Source organism: Scylla paramamosain, chromosome 14 (assembly GCF_035594125.1).
Source record: "Scylla paramamosain isolate STU-SP2022 chromosome 14, ASM3559412v1, whole genome shotgun sequence".
In the NCBI taxonomy this organism is placed as follows: Eukaryota; Metazoa; Arthropoda; class Malacostraca; order Decapoda; family Portunidae; genus Scylla; species Scylla paramamosain.
Window position 1 is genome coordinate 240,001 of NC_087164.1, and position 19,906 is coordinate 259,906.

Sequence of the window (19,906 nt, forward strand, 5' to 3'; positions counted from 1 at the left end):
CGTATCCTCCTCCTTCAATCCTTCCTCATCCCTGCACGTCCACTCTCCTACAAAGGGCTTCCGTCAAAACACGGGCAGCGATCAAGTGATTCTTCGCCGCCACACACACACACACACACACACACACACACAGAGAGAGAGAGAGAGAGAGAGAGAGAGAGAGAGAGAGAGAGAGAGAGAGAGAGAGAGAGAGAGAGAGAGAGAGAGAGAGAGCATGGCTCCATACATACGTGTTCCTCTTTTCACCGCCACACACACACACACACACACACAGAGAGAGAGAGAGAGAGAGAGAGAGAGAGAGAGAGAGAGAGAGAGAGAGAGAGAGAGAGAGAGCATGGCTCCATACATAAGTGTTCCTCTTTTAGGATTACAAATTGTTAATTAGCCAGCTATTCGTCATAATATTCCCTTCATTATTAAAGCACACTACCTCGTCTTGTCAGGTGAATGTTATTTGGACGTGCTGTATAACCAATATTAATGTGTGGGTGTGTGTGTGTGTGTGTGTGTGTGTGTGTGTGTGTGTGTGTGTGTGTGTGTGTGTTAACATAAGAACATAAGAAATAAGGGAAGCTGCAAGAAGCAACCAGGCTTACACGTGGCAGTCCCTGTATGAAACACACCTACCTATTTCCATCTGCTATCCCCATCCATAAACTTGTCTAATCTTCTCTTAAAGCTCTCTAGTGTCCTAGCACTTACTACATGATTACTGAGTCCGTTCCACTCATCTACCACTCTATTTGAGAACCAATTTTTTCCTATCTCCTTCCTAAACCTAAATTTTTCAAGCTTGAACCCGTTATTTCTTGTTCTACCCTGGTTGCTGATCCTAAGAATTTTGCTTACATCTCCCTTGTTATAACCCTTATACCACTTAAAGACTTCTATCAGGTCCCCTCTTAACCTACGTCTCTCTAAAGAATGTAAATTTAACAGCTTCAACCTCGCCTCGTAAGGAATACTCCTCATCCCCTGTATCCTTTTAGTCATTCTCCTCTGTACTGATTCTAATAGACCTATATCTTTCCTGTAATGTGGAGACCAGAACAGCACCGCGTAGTCTAGATGAGGTCTGACCAGCGCCAAGTATAACTTTAATATTACTTCCGGCCTTCTACTTTTAACACTCCTAAAAATGAATCCTAGTACCCTATTTGCCTTGTTTCTGGCTTCTATGCATTGTTTCCCTAGACGGAGTTCAGAGCTAACTATAACTCCTAAATCTTTCTCGTACCCTGTACCTACCACAGTTTGGTTGTCTAATGTGCACCTATTGTGTGGGTTTCCTCTACCTACGCTAAGCGCTTTGCATTTATTTATATTGAATTGCATTTGCCATCTATCCGTCCATGTGTGCTGCAATGTTAGGATCCCATCACAATATATGCTCTGACAAATATTTGGTGTCACCGAAAACTTTGACGCTGAATGAACATCTTCTTTAGTATTTAAATACAGAAAATATTTCACGTTGAAAGGCACCAGTCTGGGAGGGAAAGGAGAGAGAGAGTGAGAGAGGAAAGAGGAGGAGGGAGGTATTGAGGGAGGACAGTGTGACAAGCTGTGACAAGACAGGACTACCAACCCTTCCTACGTCTTTCACCGCCTGTGCATTTCTAGTATCTCTTTCTATACCTAACGCTCTCTCCTTTTCAATGGCCATGATGGAAGTTCTACAAGGCAGCATCAACCTCCTGACAGTCCGTCATACATCTGTCACCACTTGTGCGTACATTTCTCTACCTATAACGCTATCTCCTACACCTCTCCCAGTTGGATAGCCACGATGGGGAATTCTACAAGGCAGCATAAACTTCATGAAGGTACAAAAATAAGGATTATCATTACTATAACAGGCCCAGATAATTTACAGTAAAGCCAGCTATTAGCAAATGTCTAATGGTTTCTTTACAGTGTGGTTTGCCAGTGGGTTAGAAACAATTAATTTAACGATTTGTCACCTCAACTCACACCATAGCTGCCATTTTCTTAGCGTGATATTTTTGTTGTTGTTTTTGTTTTCATAAAAGTTTCTATGTGGAATAACTCAGCCCAGTGGATACACGTAGCACCTCGTTACGTTTTCTGAGACAAAATGTGGTATGCAGGAAAAAGAAATGTGTGGTCGTGCAACATGCGATGAAACGAGTGTTCAGTTTGAGTACGGTTGAAAATTGTTATGCAAACACTGTTTATTTAGTGTCAGTGCACGTCTCTCTCTCTCTCTCTCTCTCTCTCTCTCTCTCTCTCTCTCTCTCTCTCTCTCTCTCTGTGCTAGCAAGATATTTCCCATCTATATAATCAAGAATTAACAGAGGAACGGAAAAACAACGGATGGAGAGAGAGAGAGAGAGAGAGAGAGAGAGAGAGAGAGAGAGAGAGAGAGAGAGAGAGAGAGAGAGAGAGAGAGAGAGAGAGAGAGAGAGAGAGAGAGAGAGAGAGAGAGAAAGAGAGACGAATTTACTTTAATGTAGCTTCATTTCCGTCATAATATCATTACCTTCGTTATCAAAAAATCTTTTATCTTGTCTTGACAACTCTGAGATGTATGCTTGACACTGTGTGTGTGTGTGTGTGTGTGTGTGTGTTCTGGATCTGTGTGTACTTTGGAATAATGTTTGGTGTTAGGTATTGAAAGCTTTGACGAGGTAGATGACAGATGACTTTTGTTTGAGTTAATTCGTGCAGACATTGTGCTTCCAAGCCTAGGACGAGCGTGTGTGGGAGTAGGAGGGTAGGAGGGAAAGGGGAAGGCTAGGACGGGGGATCATAGTGGAGCAAAGGACTAGACAGGACATTATATATATATATATATATATATATATATATATATATATATATATATATATATATATATATATATATATATATATATATATATATATATATATATATATATATATATGTGTGTGTGTGTGTGTGTGTGTGTGTGTGTGTGTGTGTGTGTGTTTTAGGTCAGTTTCATGGTTCAATATACGAGTATATACTTTTGACACTGCCATATGAATGTATGTATGTATGTATATGTATGTATGTATGTATGTATATCCTTTATCTGTAATCATACATTTACAGATAAACGTCCACCTTCCGCAGGTATGTCGTGGTGGAAGAATTGGTAGCCCTGCACATGTCCATCCGAGAATTACGTCACAGGTGGGCACAAGCCGCAGTCATTCGCCGGCGCCTCCCTGCAGTCTCAGGTAGCAGTGGCGATGCGTAGTGCTGTTGCTTTGTACTGAGTGAGCGTGAAAGAACGCTCGTGACGATATATGGTGAGGGACGTGTGGGCCTTTACGTTGTGGAAACAGAAGGTGAGATTTGTCTTGATTTCCACCGTAGTATGAGTCAAATTGAGGTGAAGGAGTGAGAACTATAAGGGTAGTTAGTGGGTAGGCTTGTTTGGTAACGTCTTGTCTTGACTCTTGAAGCTCTCCGGAATTGTAATTAATGTTAATGCTTTGTTGCTTATTAAACTTAATGATCCCAGAGGCAATATCGTACATGTGCAAGGTAGGTGTGATTGCAGGGAGTGGTGTCACGTTGGAAGTAAGGGGGCAGGAAGAAAAGCCACACGCACGCTCTCCAGCTGTATTTCACGAAGGCGAGTAAACAACAATACATATGGGAAATATAGGCAGACAGGCGTCCAGGTGGAAGTAGGCAGACAGGGGCATGAGAGGTCAGGCGCGCAGCTGCTCTCTGGCTTCCCTGTTTCGGCATGTTCGTAAATCACCTCGCACACCCTCGCTTCCCCACCTCCACGTGAATCCACCCATTACATACATACTTATCAAGCAATTACAACGTCACTGAGTACAAATCGAGCCCAGTATTCTGGTCGTTACAGTGGGAAAGCAGTGGTGGTGGTGACTATCGGAAGAGCGAAGTGACGGAACAAGCGGTAGCGGACAGGAGTACCAACCTTTGCGATACATTTGTGCTCTGCTTCCATTTTCTATTTCGTATATTCTATTTCAGTGTCTCAAACAATGTCCTGCCGTACCACTCACTACTGTATTTAGTCGTTTCATTCATTTTGCTGTGCGGAGTGAAGGAGATTGTAAAAATGTACTTTTAAGGCATTGCAATATTTTACCAGCGCTGAATCTTATTTCGGATATGTTGGCACCCTTAAATGTCGCTGCAAATATAACACGTAGGTAATAAGACTAATGGAATTCTGCCATAAGTACTGCTTATTTGCTATGTGTGAAGTGACAGAACCACGTGCAAATCTTATTCTGAATCTCTACTTTCGAAATAAAAGATACGTGTTCATGTTGATTAAAGTGGGGAGAGAGGAAAGGGAGGAGAAGGATAGAAGGATCTCGTCTCCTCGACTTTTAAAGCTCCCTCTGGCTCGTTACTTTGTGGTGTTTATTCGGTGTTTGTTCAGCTTAACTGTTCCATTGGCATTATCTATTAAGTAAGGAAGATACTATAGCAGTGGTGTAGTACTGATTGATCTGATGGTGGTTATCTATGCTGGTGGAGAACCACCTGCGCAGTAACTGTCCCCCCCCCCACACACACACACACACACACCAACACGTCTCATTTTAGCGTAAATCAGATTATGTCACGATTGCGTTGTTGATAAATGGATTTCCGCACTCTCTTCGCCTCTTATTTTCCATTCCTTTTTGACATTACCTTTTGTAGAGGACGGTGATGTCTTGGGGTGTGTTGGCAGCGGTGCGCGTCGTCATCATGGCTGACGTCATCAAGTCTGCTGGGGAGAAAAATAATGCTGCTTCGCTGTTTTTTTTTTTTATTCTACTAACTTATTACTTATTATTTGTGAAAATATAAATTATTTATGTGGAAATAGAAGTGGAAAGAGAGAGAGAGAGAGAGAGAGAGAGAGAGAGAGAGAGAGAGAGAGAGAGAGAGAGAGAGAGAGAGAGAGAGAGAGAGAGAGAGAGAGAGATGTGTGTGTATGTGTGTGTGTATTATCCTCAACCGTATCAAATACTCTGTTCAGTAATCCACCTACATTATCCTGAATCCCCCGCCACACATTACTGTACACATAAGTTCAATTTTCTCTTAATGGAGTGGAGTGAGAGTAAACAGTGAGATGGAGCTTGCTACGTGGCCTTGCTGGGTAGTGGACAGTGGACATCCTGCCGAGTGGCGGTTGATGGGGTGACTGTCTCTCTCTCTCTCTCTCTCTCTCTCTCTCTCTCTCTCTCTCTCTCTCTCTCTCTCTCTCTCTCTCTCTCTCTCTCTCTCTCATATTTATATTAGAAGAATCCAACTTTGGGATTGAGAATAGTTCGTTATTTTATTTTTTTTTCGTGTTTTTTAGTGTTTTATTTATGTGGATTTTACTTTAGTTAATTTAATGTCGCTTTGGTCATCTATTTGTGGAAATTCATTTTGTGGAAGTGTGAGGAAGAAGAACAAGCTTATTAATTTAAGAAGGATATTGAAAGCCAGTCATTCTTCCTCTTTCGTGTGATTTTGATATACTTAATCCTTATAACGACTTGCTTATATTGAAGGTTCAGCCTTGCATCATAAGCTTGGAAAGATCAATTATGCAAAGGAGGGAGATGAATATAATATTAGTTTGGATGCTGGCAGTGACTGATTGTCTTTACCTAATCCTTGTAATTTCAACACTTGGTGATGTTCATACTGGTATGATGTCTTCAATGAATCTTACAGGAGTTTGATAAATTTATTGCGCACAAGGCAGGCGTCAGACTATACATACGATCAAAAAACAGAAGTTTACAGAAGAACAATAGTAGAACAATAAGAACAATAATAACAATAACAAGAACAATAGCAATAACCAAAACAAGTGAAGTTAGAACAATAACGACAGAAAATAAATAAATAAAAAAAATAATAAAACAAATGATAATAATAATAATAATAATAATAATAATAATAATAATAATAATAATAATATAATATGGAAAATCAATAAAAAAAGAAAATTATATAATGAAATAAATATAATCGCTTCAATACATATATTCTCTCTCTCTCTCTCTCTCTCTCTCTCTCTCTCTCTCTCTCTCTCTCTCTCTCTCTCTCTCTCTCTCTCTCTCTCTCTCTCTCTCTCTTTCCCTTCCACGCTCCCTTCCTTTGAGTGTCCTTGTTTACGTCCGTAGAAGTGTAATGAGCCTTTTTGGCCCGTATTGTTGTGGCGTGCTTTGATGGCCAGGGTGTGGGCGGCGTGGGTTCACTACTGATTTCCGTTCGCCGTCTTGCTATCGTCGTCGTTGTTGTCGTTTTAGTCCTCGGTTTTCGTCCTCGTCCTCGTCCTTCTCCTCTCCTTTATTAGCGATATCTTTTATTTTTTATTTTATGTAATAGGAGCACTGGCTTAGAGTATCAAAAAAGGAAGAAAGGGAAAAGATCCACCGACAATGCCAGTCCCCAGAGAGAAAGCCAGAATGGTTATCCAAAACTGGAGGATGAGTGTCTTGAAATTTTTCCTCGTAATGGCCACGTCTTTCCCTTTCCCTCTTGGTCGTTCATATCGCCCTCCACCCCATCGCTTCGCCTGCCCTTTGTTTACGCACGCAGGACTCACCGCCTCAGTCCAGATGGAGAGAATCATATTTGTTATTCGTGTTCTGCTAATACGTCACTGAGTTGTGTCGGTATTGATATTGGAGCGTTTGAAGGAAAAACGTGATTGGTTATTGACGTATTCAGAGACAAAATGTATTGCTATTGCAGTGTTTGGTGATGCCGCTTGATGCTCATCACTCGTACACTGACAGAAGCAGGAAACAAATGCCATTCATGAAGAGCGAACACCGGAACGAGTCGTCAAATTTGGAAGTCAGCGGGGACACCAGCCAGACAACAGAGGACGGGACAATTTTTTAGGGAACTGTTACGAACACACGGGAATAATCAATGCAGCTAGGCAGAGCATTACCCCTCAGCCTCGCTTTATGTGAGATTGTGAGTATGGAAGCATAGTCGGTTTGGCATTTGTGAGGAAAAAAAAATTGAAATGTCAGAGAAGTTAATATGCCCACTTTGACATTGTGAAATGTTAGTGCCTGAGAAATTCGTTAATTCAGTTATGACATTTATGAAGAAATCCGAAGTCTGTTTGGAAAGGAATCCTAAAAAAAAGTTTCAGTATTGTTGATGCATTCACCTTCCAGGAAATCGAAATAACAACATTCAGATTTCAGCTTCACCTTCCAAAACAAACATGTAACTTCCCTGCACTAAGTCTCATCAGACCTCCAGTGGGCCACGCAGGTCAGCTTTAGCGAACCCAATATCTCTTCAGAGCAGTTGATATCGCCTACGTAATGTTATATGAGAGGAGACTAGACACACAAAATTGGCTTTTTCTCCCTGTCAAACCTCACCTGCCGACCCAACATGAATAAACACTTCTGGCATCTAGCCAAAAATATCTCCAATAACTTTGCTTCTTCTCCTTTCCCTCCTTTATTTCAATCAGATGGCACCACTGCTATCTCATCTATTTCTAAAGCTGAACTCTTCGCTCAAACCTTTGCTAAAAACTCTACCTTGGACGATTCTGGGCTTGTTCCTCCCTCTCCTCCACCCTCTGACTACTTCATGCCACGTATTAAAATTCTTCATAATGATGTTTTCCATGCCCTCGCTGGCCTAAACCCTCGGAAGGCTTATGGACCTGATGGGGTCCCTCCTATTGTTCTTCGAAACTGTGCCGCCGTGCTTGCACCTTGCCTAGTCAAACTCTTTCAGCTCTGTCTGTCAACATCTACCTTTCCTTCTTGCTGGAAGTTTGCCTACATTCAACCTGTTCCTAAAAAGGGTGACCGTTCTAATCCCTCAAACTACCGTCCTATTGCTTTAATATCCTGCCTATCCAAAGTTTTTTAATCTATCCTCAACAGGAAGATTCTTAAGCATCTATCACTTCACAACCTTCTATCTGATCGCCAGTATGGGTTCCATCAAGGCCGCTTTACTGGTGATCTTCTGGCTCTCCTTACTGAGTCTTGGTCATCCTCTTTTAGAGATTTTGGTAAAACTTTTGCTGTTGCCTTGGACATATCAAAAGCTTTTGATAGAGTCTGGCACAAAGCTTTGATTTCCAAACTAACCTCCTACGGCTTCTTTCCTTCTCTCTGTAACTTCATCTCAAGTTTCCTTTCTGACCGTTCTATTGCTGCTGTGGTAGACGGTCACTGTTCTTCTCCTAAATCTATTAACAGACGTCTCCGCAAGTTTTTCTCACCCCCCCAGCTGCTAACTCTGTACAAGGGTCTTATCCGTCCATGTATAATAATAATAATAATAATTATTATTATTATTATTTATTGGTCACGTAACATACATGAAATTTGTCTTGTGTGTTTTCATAAAAGATTGGATCATTCATACAAGGTCTAAAACTAACAGGTCTTATTAATCTAAAATATTCATACTCACACGATTAAAACATAAAAAGATAACTGGTACATAAAAAGATAACTGGTAACTGGTAACTGGTTCCCAAGCCTTAGTATAGTTAGCTATGATATGTTTAGAGGGCCACTATTTAAAATTCTGATACTTGCCGGCACAAAGGACTTGCACAATCTGGCTGTTCTACATTTTGATGATCTCAGCATTTTCCCTGAGGGTAACTTTTGGTAATGGCCGTTCAGCGGATGTGTTACGTCATTGATAATTACTTCGCATCTTTGTAGAGAGAACTTTCTGTATATATCCATCAATGAATTGATATTTTTTACGCCTAATTTTGCACAGTTTTTTATTAATAGGGTTAGTTTATTTTTAGAATCAGAGCTACAATTACCATACCAACATGTGATGGAAAATGAAATGACTGACTGCACTACTGCTGTATAGAATAACTCCATAATTTTAGTGTCAATCTTAATTTTCTTAAGTTTCCTCATGAAATGCATTCTAGAATTAACTTTTTTATATATTGCCTCGACATTACTATTAAAATTTAACCCATTATCTATTACTGTGCCGAGGTATTTGTATTCCTTAACTGTGTCAACGAGTTCTCCGTTTATGTACAGCGGCTGTTGGGCAACTGGCAAAGTGCTGAAATCTATTACCATTTCCTTTTTTTTCTTAACATTAAGTTCAAGGTAGTTTTCCTTACACCACTTATGAAAACGTTCCACTTCCCTCCGATACATATTGTCATCGTTGATACAAAGGCTGACAAGAGCAGTGTCGTCTGCATATTTAAAAAGCTGGCAATCATTGGTCTGACATCGACAATCACTAGTGTACAGAGTAAACAAAATGGGAGACAATACACATCCCTGTGGAGCACCCGTGTTTGTAACAATTTTTCCTGACTTTGTATTGTGAAATTTAACATACTGATGTCTGCCTGTGAGAAAATCATTGATCCATAGGATTAGCTTGGCATTTACATTCATAGTATTTAATTTTTGCATCAATATATATGGTTGAATGGTGTTGAAGGCACTGGAAAAATCTACAAAGAGAATTTTGACAAAGCGCTTATAGTTCGAGGTATTTGGTTTATCAATATGGCGAAGCACAAAATCTATAAAAGACAAAGTAGCATCATCTACACTACGATTATTTGTGTAAGCAAATTGAAAAGGGTCCATGAATTGCTTGACCTGTTCACAAAGTATTGTCTTCACTATTCTCTCCAAGCATTTCATCATAATGGAAGTCAGAGCTACAAGGGCGATAATCATTTTTACAAGTTGGTGGAGATTTCTTGGGTACTGGTATAATTTCAGAGGTCTTCCATAGAGTTGGTATGCAGGCATTATCTAGTGACTGCTGAAATATTTTACACAGGGCAGGTGCTAGGGGATCCTTACACAACTTGAGTACATTACCATTGATTTTGTCAGGCCCAGCAGCCTTACCAGTTCTTATAGAATGTAAAGCCTTATGCACATCATGGACCGAGATGACAATGCGTGAGTCATTCATGGCACGGTTAAAGTCCCTTAAATGAGAACGTTCAGCAGAGAAGTCTTGATTATCAAACCTAGCATATGTATGCTTCACATGTATGGGGGGTTTCACTCATACTGCTCTTTTAGACAGGGTGGAATCAAAAGCTTTTCGTTTCATCAACTCCTCTCCTCTAACTGACTGTCTTCAGCCTCTCTCTCACCGCTGCAATGTTGCATCTCTAGCTGTCTTCTACCGCTATTTTCATGATAACTGCTCTTCTGATCTTGCTAACTGCATGCCTCCCCTTCTCCCGCGGCCTCGCTGCACAAGACTTTCTTCTTTCTCTCACCCCTATTCTGTCCACCTCTCTAACGCAAGAGTTAACCAGTATTCTCAATCATTCATCTCTTTCTCTGGTAAACTCTGGAACTCCTTGCTTGCTTTTGTATTTCCACCTTCCTATGACTTGAACTCCTTCAAGAGGGAGATTTCAAGACACTTATCCATCAATTTTTGACTACTGCTTTGACTCTTTTATGGGACTGGCATTTCAGTGGGCTTTTTTTTTTTAATTGGATTTTTGTTGCCCTTGGCCAGTGTCCCTCCTACATAAAAAAGAAAAAACTTTTTGTTGCCATCGAAAACGGTACAAATCTTCTTTCGGTTCGGGAAGAAAAAAGTAATCGGAATGAAGGCAACACGTCCACTGGTTTTGTTAAGCTCTGGAAAGCCTTTTTAAAAACTCACATCATGAAGGAATGAAACAAGCTCCGAACAGCGTCGTGCGATGAAACACAATGACCTTGTTAAAAAAATCACGTGGGTTAGTGTTTTGGAAAGAATCTACGTTTTAGTGTGGCAATAATTTCTCACATGAACGTTTCTCTTCGTCATCACATAAATTTTTTCTCTCTCTCTCTCTCTCTCTCTCTCTCTCTCTCTCTCTCTCTCTCTCTCTCTCTCTCTCTCTCTCTCTCTCTCTCTCTCTCTCTCTCTCTCTCTCTCTCTCTCTCTCTCTCCGCACCTTAAACTATTCAGCAATACCCGGCATCACGCCAGCCCCTGAGCCGATTAATATTACTTTAAATCCCACAAATTCCTCTGCCGAAATAGAGTTATACACCAAGCTGGAAAATAGATAAGACTCTGAAAGGGCATAGGCGATTGTAAGGCTCGGGTGGGTGTTTACTTATTCAGTGCGAGAAGGAAAGTACTGCCGCCATATTGTCTGGTTGAGTTCCGCACTGAGTAAGTTTATTCTATTTACTATAAAAAACACATTACTCCCCCTATGCGAGGTTCTATTCCCTACTGGTTCGTTGAAATCTGGATTTCCTGTGGCTCTTGGTGTGCGTCCAGTTCCATGTATTTTTGTTCGATGGGTGTTTGTCGAGGAAATGGGAGAGGAAGTCGTGTTTTATGAAGGACTGTAGGGTTTGTTCAATTTTGTTTTGTTAAAGTGCGCAAGGAAAACGATAATGAAGGTTTCTATGTAGAGGTGATTCTTTTTTTTTCTTTACTTGATGTTTGTTTCACAGATTTAAGTTTTAGTACCAGATTTTTTTTTATTTATTTAGAGACTAGATACAGACTAGAAGACACAGAAACAGACTGGGTGAAGAGTGAGAGAGGAGTTAGGCAGGGCTGTATATTGCCACAACCCTTTTTAGCCTGTATACAGAGGAGCTAGCAGCCAGGATAAGAAGAATGAATGTAGGGGTAAGTGTGGGGAACGATAAAGTATGTGTGCTTCTTTATGCAGATGACGTAGTTGTTATGAGTGAATCGGCAGATGAGCTTCAAAGTCTGTTGAATGTGGTGGATGGCTATGGTAAAGACTCTGGAGTAAGGTTTAGCAGTGAGAAAAGCAAAGTAATGATTGTGAATAGGTCAGAGGATAAAAGTAATGTGGTATGGAGACTTGGAGAAAATGAGTTGAGACAGGTGCAAGATTACAAGTACTTAGGGATGTGGATGAGTCGTACTGGGTGTGCAAAGGCAAAGAATGAAAAGATAAGTATGTTAAACCAGTGGGTAGGTCGACTGGGAAGCGCGGCAAGGATGAAAGCAAGTAAGTATGATGTGTTGAGAGAAGTGTGAAAGAGTGTGGCTGTGCCATGTATAATGTATGGTATGGATGTGATTGCATGGAATGAAAGTTAAATTGATAAGTTAGAAGTGGGCCAGAATAGAGTAGCAAGGATGGCACTGAGTGCACCGAGGTGCACAGCAGTTGAAGCCTTGAGAGGTGATATGGGATGGAGCACCTTTAGAGAAAGACTCACTTAGGTACAAGATTAGGCTTGAGAGAATGGATGATGCAAGAATAGCAAGGAAGGTGTACCTGTGGAATGAAAGTGGAAGCAAATGGAGGAAGAGGTGCATGAGAATGACAGACAGGAATGGATTGCAAGTTGTGTGGGCGATAAGAATGGTTGGGAGGAATCAAAATGAGCGTGAATGGGTGGTAACAAGAGGAGGCAGAGTGGGAGCCGAATGGGATGTGAGAAAATGGAAGAATGAGATAGACAAAGAAGTGAAATGTGTGGGACTGAATGAATGGATGAATGAGATGGAAAGAAAAAAGACCCTGGAATGGTACAAGGAGAAAGAGGCCCCGAGGTATGAAAGATGGTATGGTGGAAGCCTGGGCGGTGATCTTCTCTTCCGAGCGAGGGCACAGTGTATGGATGTGAATGCAAAGAGTTACAGGTGGTCTGAGTCCCGCAGCAAAGTGTGCCAGATGTGTGACACGGGAGAGGATGAGACGGTGGAACATGTGGTGCTGGAGTGTGTGAAGTATGCCAGAGACAGGAATGAGATGATGCAAGCGATACTGACTGAGTTAGGGCATGATAGGAATGAAAGAGTGGAGAAGACAGGAAAGGAGTGGATGGTGTTGTTGCTGGGACTGTGTAGAGAGGCGAATGAAAGGATGATTGAGGCGGTGAAAGAGTTTCTGGAGAGAATGTGGCGTGCCAGGTGTATGAACAATTAGGACAGAGGATGCTGTTCGTTTCTCTTTTTTTTTCCCCCTTCTACAGGAGTTGCCGATCCAAAGGCCTGGCTCAGGAGTGATCCTGAGCCACCTGTACCATCAAGATCAAGACACACCTTCACGGGAGAAAAAATAAATTAGAAAACGAGCGAAAAAATAGAAAGACTATTTTGGATAAATGACATTGCTCTCTATTTGGTGTTTCTTTTCCAAGAATTCTCTCGTTTAAAAAATGATATTTTCACCTATATATATATATATATATATATATATATATATATATATATATATATATATATATATATATATATATATATATATATATATATATATATATATATATATATATATATATATATATATATATATATATATATATATATATATATATATATATATATAGCAAGAGAAGAGAAGAAAATTAAGAACATGAGAACATAAGAACATAAGAAATAAGGGAAGCTGCAAGAAGCGACCAGGCTTACACGTGGCAGTCCCTGTATGAAATATACCTACCTATTTCCATCTATTATCCCCATCCATAAACTTGTCTAATCTTCTCTTAAAGCTCTCTAGTGTCCTAGCACTAACTACATGATTACTGAGTCCGTTCCACTCATCTACCACTCTATTTGAGAACCATTTTTTTCCTTTCTCCTTCCTAAACCTAAATTTTTCAAGCTTGAACCCGTTATTTCTTGTTCTACCCTGGTTGCTGATCCTAAGAATTTTGCTTACATCTTCCTTGTTATAACCCTTATACCACTTAAACACTTCTATCAGGTCCCCTCTTAACCTACGTCTCTCTAAAGAATGTAAATTTAACAGCTTCAACCTCGCCTCGTAAGGAATGCTCCTCATCCCCTGTATCCTTTTAGTCATTCTCCTCTGTACTGATTCTAATAGACCTATATCTTTCCTGTAAGGTGGGGAGCAGAACTGCACAGCATAGTCTAGATGAGATCTGACCAGCCAAGTATAACTTTAATATTACTTCCGGCCTTCTACTTTTAACACTCCTAAAAATAAATCCTAGTACCCTATTTGCCCTGTTTCTGGCTTCTATGCATTGTTTCCCTAGACTGAGTTCAGAGTTAACTATAACTCCTAAATCTTTCTCGTACCCTGTACCTACCAGAGTTTGGTTGTTTAATGTGTACCTATTGTGTGGGTTTCCTCTACTTACGCTAAGTACTTTGCATTTATTGATATTAAATTGCATTTTCCATCTACCCGTCCATTCATTCATCCTGTCTAAATCTGCCTGCAAGGCGATGGCATCCGATTCTGACCTAATTAATCTACCTATCTTTGTGTCATCCGCAAATTTACTAACATCACTACTAATTCCACTATCCAAGTCATTGATATATATTAAAAATAACAATGGCCCTAATACTGATCCCTGTGGAACCCCACTAATTTCATGACCCCACTCGGATTTCGAGCCGTTTATTACCACTCTCTGTCGCCTGTTACAAGCCATGACCCTATCCAGCCTAACACCTTCCCATCTATCCCGTGTGCCCTAACCTTTCTCAGGAGCCTTTGATGGGGTACCTTGTCAAATGTTTTACTAAAGTCCAGATATAAGATATCATAACTATCACCATTATCTACTGCCTCGTACACCTTACTGTAAAAACTTAACAAGTTTGTCAGGCAAGACTTCCCCTTCGTGAAGCCATGCTGTGACTGATTTATCAAGTTATGTTTGTCTAAATGCTCCCTAATGTTCCTCGCTATTATTGACTCTAACATTTTACCTACAACTGAAGTTAAGCTGACAGGTCTATAATTAGACGTTAAAGTTTTATCTCCTTTCTTAAAGATGGGTACTACATTAGCCTGCCTCCACATTACTGGTACCTCACCCGACTCCAGTGATTTCCTAAAGTCAGAAACTAACGGCTCACTAATAATCTCTTTACATTCCTTAAGTACTCTGGGATATATTTCATCGGTCCTGGTGTCTTGAACTTTTTTAGCCTATCTATTTCCTGTTCCATTATCTCCCTAGTTATGGAAATATCTGTCAGCTTCTCATTCTCATCTGCTCTAAACATCTGTTCACTATTTGGCATATCCTGCATGTTTTCCTGGGTGAAGACAGTTAAAAAATAATAATTCAGAAGTTTATTAATCTCCTCTCCAGAACTAACCAGCTCCCCATCTGCTGCCTTTAATTGACCTATAGTATCCTTATTCTTCGTCCTGTATAGCTGATAAAATCCCTTTGGTGTCCGTCTTCGCCTGGTTGGCTACCTTTAATTCATAATTGCCCTTAGCTTCCCTCGTTAACTTGCTGACTGTTCTAACTAATTCATTATACTGTGACCTTAAAACTTCTTCACCTGCCCTTAATCTCTTATATATACTTTTCTTACGCCCTATATAATGCTTTAATCTTTTATGGAAGGATTCTTTAGATAAATGGTATTCCTCTTTATTTGGTGCTTATTCCAAGGATTCTCAAGTTTTACACCAGAAGATCAGTCAATAAAAGGTCTTACACGTTCATTGACATTATTGCAGTTCCTGTGCATGTGATTTGTTCGTGGAAAGGTCAGATAAGAAATTGATGCTTTTCTCTCTCTCTCTCTCTCTCTCTCTCTCTCTCTCTCTCTCTCTCTCTCTCTCTCTCTCTCTCTCTCTCTCTCTCTCTCTCTCTCTTTCTCTCTCTCTCTCTCTCTCTTTCACCCACTTTTCGTTCGTATGAAGTCCATGATGAACTCTCTTCGCGGTTTTATGTTGGTAATCAGTCTTCCGTTCTTTGTGTGTGTGTGTGTGTGTGTGTGTGTACAGTTATCGCAGTCTATGTCTTGAGGTGGTAAGAATTCTTTAACTACAACGTCAGAGAGAGAGAGAGAGAGAGAGAGAGAGAGAGAGAGAGAGAGAGAGAGATTATGCATATACTCGTACTATAGAACAACAGCCATCGCCAGTTTTCTATGTATCAAAATCTGTCGACTACCTGTCTGTTCAAACCTAACTCGTTATTTGTATCTTATTTATTTATTTATTTTATTTTTTCATATAAATTTTTATCTGTTTCTCTGTCTCTCCAGCTTCCTTTTGTCGTTCTTAGTTTGAGACTAGCATCTTACCACAGCCAGGAAATTATGCACCAAATCAATCTTACTACTTATTAAGAAGGTTATTAAGGGATGTACGAAACTTAAGCTTAAACAGGCAGTGTCATTAACTACAAAAAGAGAATGCTATTAAAAACGCTATTTAACTGAGAAATAACGTACTGTTTGCCTTGGCCATGACCTAACTCAGTTCCAGTAAGCCTCTACCGTTCCCTGCTCTTGGTAACCACCACATACAACTCTCAGCAAACGCAGGAGTTGCCTGGAAGATTACTATTGTTAGCCTTGCGTGGGGATTATGTCGCGGTGGTCCTGACAGTAAAATTATATACTGTTTGATTAGGTTTCCACAATACAACAACATCAGATTCCTGCAAAGCTCAGACATGATGATGTATTAGTATTAGTAATCTCTGCAGTGTCTCGTGTGTTTGCGGCCAAGGTTCATAATTTTGACATCAACTCTCCTCGCTGGAATAATGCATGCAAATCACCAGATCGAAAACTCTTGGAGGCCTTTGAATTTCCTACTTATGTGCTATTAATTTAGGATTTGGTAACTTATGGCTATTATGTAAGGCAAATAGTGTGAAAGCAGGAACTAAAACGTTGAAACGTTGAAACGTTGAAATATTAGCATGGTCAAGGAAAATATAGCAAAATGAAAGACGTTATAATATAAACTATAATGGAGCATTAATGAAGATTGGCAGGACATTTTTAAGTTTCCGTGAAGGCAGACACTAAATGAAGCGAGAGACTGACGGACTGAACCCTGAAAAGATTATCGACGCAGTGGTGGGAGACCAGACAAGAAATTGGATTGAATGAAAAGTTCGTAAGCAGAATCTGGCATCAACTGGCGCAGTGCCGCAGCTCACGAAAGACTGAGGTGGTCTTTTTCTCACCAGTTGATTACTTTCATTGTCAATTAATAAGCAATGATTACAAAAAGCAAGAATGACCTTTCATGTAAAAAAAAATATATGGCTATTCTGGAAAGATGAAACTGGTGCTGTTCAAACTATATATGTTATTAAATGAATACGCGTTTATTTTGTTTTTAATGGTTTCAAATATAGTAACCCGCACTGGAAAGTATATAGATTCAGTACGTAGTCATGGCGCGATTCACTGCCCCCCTCACTGGAAAGCTCTGGGTAAGGTTCCCCAACCATCCCTTGACAAACACAGCCTGCCAACACCCTAGACAAACCCACCCTGGCCATACCTACACTCTACACTAACATTAACATTAACACATTACATTAGCATTAACATACAATGCCGCTTAAACTCTGCCCTTTTAAACAAACGCAGTTGTGAATTGTACCTTATTTTTTCTGTTATTCTCATATGTAGACCCGATTTGTTTTCCGCAGTAATGAGTGATCACTTTTTCTTGTTCCAGCGAGATTTACCAGAAGGGATAAACGAGACCCACTAATGCCATACTGCTCATTTGCTCTTGATAATAGACTTATTTAAAAGAGTGAAGTCCATCAGCCTTACAAGCATCTGAAGGTCCTTTGCTGCTCGTAATCCTTTGTAATCCTTTATAATCTTGTTCCTTCCTTCAGGTACGTGAGCGGCTAAATGTGTTAGTGACCCCCTTGTTAGTCTTCTCCCTGGACTTGTGTCGTCTGTTCTAATGAACACACACACACACACACACACACACACACACACACACACACACACACACACAAGAAAAGTATTTACACTAATTTTAGTAATGCTGTCGAGTTTCTTGAGAAGTAAAACGAATATTTGAGCATAAATTCGAGTACGCACACACACACACACACACACACACACACACACACACACACACACACACAGAGACAGACATTATTATTATTATTATTATTTTTATTATTATTATTACACAGACACACAGAACAAAATTATTTACTGTAACTCCAGTAATGTTGTGGAGTTTCTTGAGAAGTAAAACGAATATTTGAACGTAAATTTCAACCCAGAAAATTGTTGTCGTTGTTGTGTCGCTCCGTGAGAGAAAATAAAGAGCCCGGGTACTCTACATGTAAACTTTTATGCTACACTTTCTCATTTCGAAAGTAAAACATGCAAAACTTTAATACGTGACTTATTTTAGTCTCATCTCCCTCCTCCTCCTCCTCTCTCCCTGCCTCTCCTTATTACTCCTAGCGCTGTCTCTACCTCCTCCTTCTCTCCTTCCTTCCTTTCTTCATCCTTACCGGAAGGGCCTGATGCTCTCTCTCTCTCTCTCTCTCTCTCTCTCTCTCTCTCTCTCTCTCTCTCTCTCTCTCTCTCTCTCTCTCTCTCTCTCTCTCTCTCTCTCTCTCTCATCCTCTCCCTCTGAAATACAACACCCCATTGCGTGATCCCCTCCCTTCATCCCCTCAGTAGGCACTCCACACTCTCTGTCCCATCTCCTTCAGTGCCTGTGTCGGCGACCCCTTCAGTGCCACCCCCGTTCATCTTCCACCCAGTGACGCAGTTCAGAAGTTATCATGTATGTCACTGTACACTTTGGCACTTCCCTCGACGTGTCCTCTGTTACAGTGTCCCTCGTGCGTTCCAGAGCGTTAGGGTTCGGTGATATATAAAGTAGGAAGAGCATCGCCTTTTGCCGTGATTCTTCTGGAGTCTGGGCCGTAACTCGCCCTTTCAAAAAGCTTAATTTAAGAGGCATTTTTCCCTAGACGAAAGCCGCTCATGAGACAATATTTATGAGCAGGCTCAGTGTTCCTGCAAAAGTATGGATGACGGGAGGAACACAATGGTGGGATGCGACGCACTTCTGCCGTGTGGTGTCGCGAGCCTCGTGTTGGCGAGAGAGGCTGACGTGAAGGGAGGTGAGGTGGAGGCGTCAGAGAGGGAGGATAATGAAGGCCAGGAAGAGAGAGAGAGAGAGAGAGAGAGAGAGAGAGAGAGAGAGAGAGAGAGAGAGAGAGAGAGAGAGAGAGAGAGAGATTAGAAATTAAAAACGAGCGACACCACTTTTTTTTCAGGAGAGTTGGTTTTCTCCAAACCCAACGATGTATCCTGAGGGACTCCACTCCGGCACACTTTCATCTCGCCTCTCATTCATGGAACTTTAATCAGTGAAGAACCTCGGGTGGAGACAAACTTGTCCTCTAACCTTAATTAAGAAGCACTCCCACTGACCTGGCCCTCGTTGTGTGTGTGTGCCCTGTCTGAGGTGATGTAAATGTGCAGCTTTGTTATAGTTGTTTTTACAATAACCTTCAACTAACGCTCTTCCTCTTCCTCCTCCTCCTCGCTCTTCTCTCTTCTTCCTCCTTTCCATCATCAGTAATTTCCATCCATCCACCCTTCACTCAGTTATATCCTTTCCCCTGTTCACTTGCTCTCACTTCCTCCTACTCTTCCCTCTCCCTCCCTCTCTTTGACTCCTTTCTCACAACTCGGAAGCTGATGAAAAAGAAAGGGTAGGTGGGCTGAGGGCTCTGAAGTGGGGCTTTGGTTTACTTCTCCCTTAAACAAGCAAACAATCCTGCGCTCTTCTTCCTTCCTTCCTTCCTTCCTTGTCTGTCCTGTTTGCTTATCTGTCTATCTGTCCTGCCTCTTCTGCTTACCTGTGTCTACCTCTCCTTACTCTTCTGTTTGTATGTTTGTATGTGTATCTTTTAGTTTTGTTTGTTTATGTCTTAGTCTGTTTATTTTACTGTCTCCTATTGATAAAGTTAATGTTTTTATACCTGTCTGTCTGTCTGTCTGTCTGTCTGTCTATTTTCCTTTTGGAGTAATTTTTGATGTGTGTGCTTTTTGTCTGTTTGTCTGTCTGTCAAGTAACTAGCTAATCAACTTTCTCTCTCTCTCTCTCTCTCTCTCTCTCTCTCTCTCTCTCTCTCTCTCTCTCTCTCTCTCTCTCTCTCTCTCTCTCTCTCACGTCTCCAGTTTC

General features: G+C 40.8%; 1 long non-coding RNA gene across 1 annotated transcript; it reads left to right on the forward strand.

The window, feature by feature from the left end:
* Nucleotides 1-3,109: 3,109 nt before the first annotated feature.
* Nucleotides 3,110-19,875, forward strand: LOC135106678 (uncharacterized). The gene is made up of 2 exons (XR_010271400.1): nucleotides 3,110-3,320; nucleotides 18,993-19,875. It is a non-coding gene; the product is annotated as an uncharacterized LOC135106678 (long non-coding RNA).
* The last annotated feature ends 31 nt before the right edge of the window (nucleotides 19,876-19,906 follow it).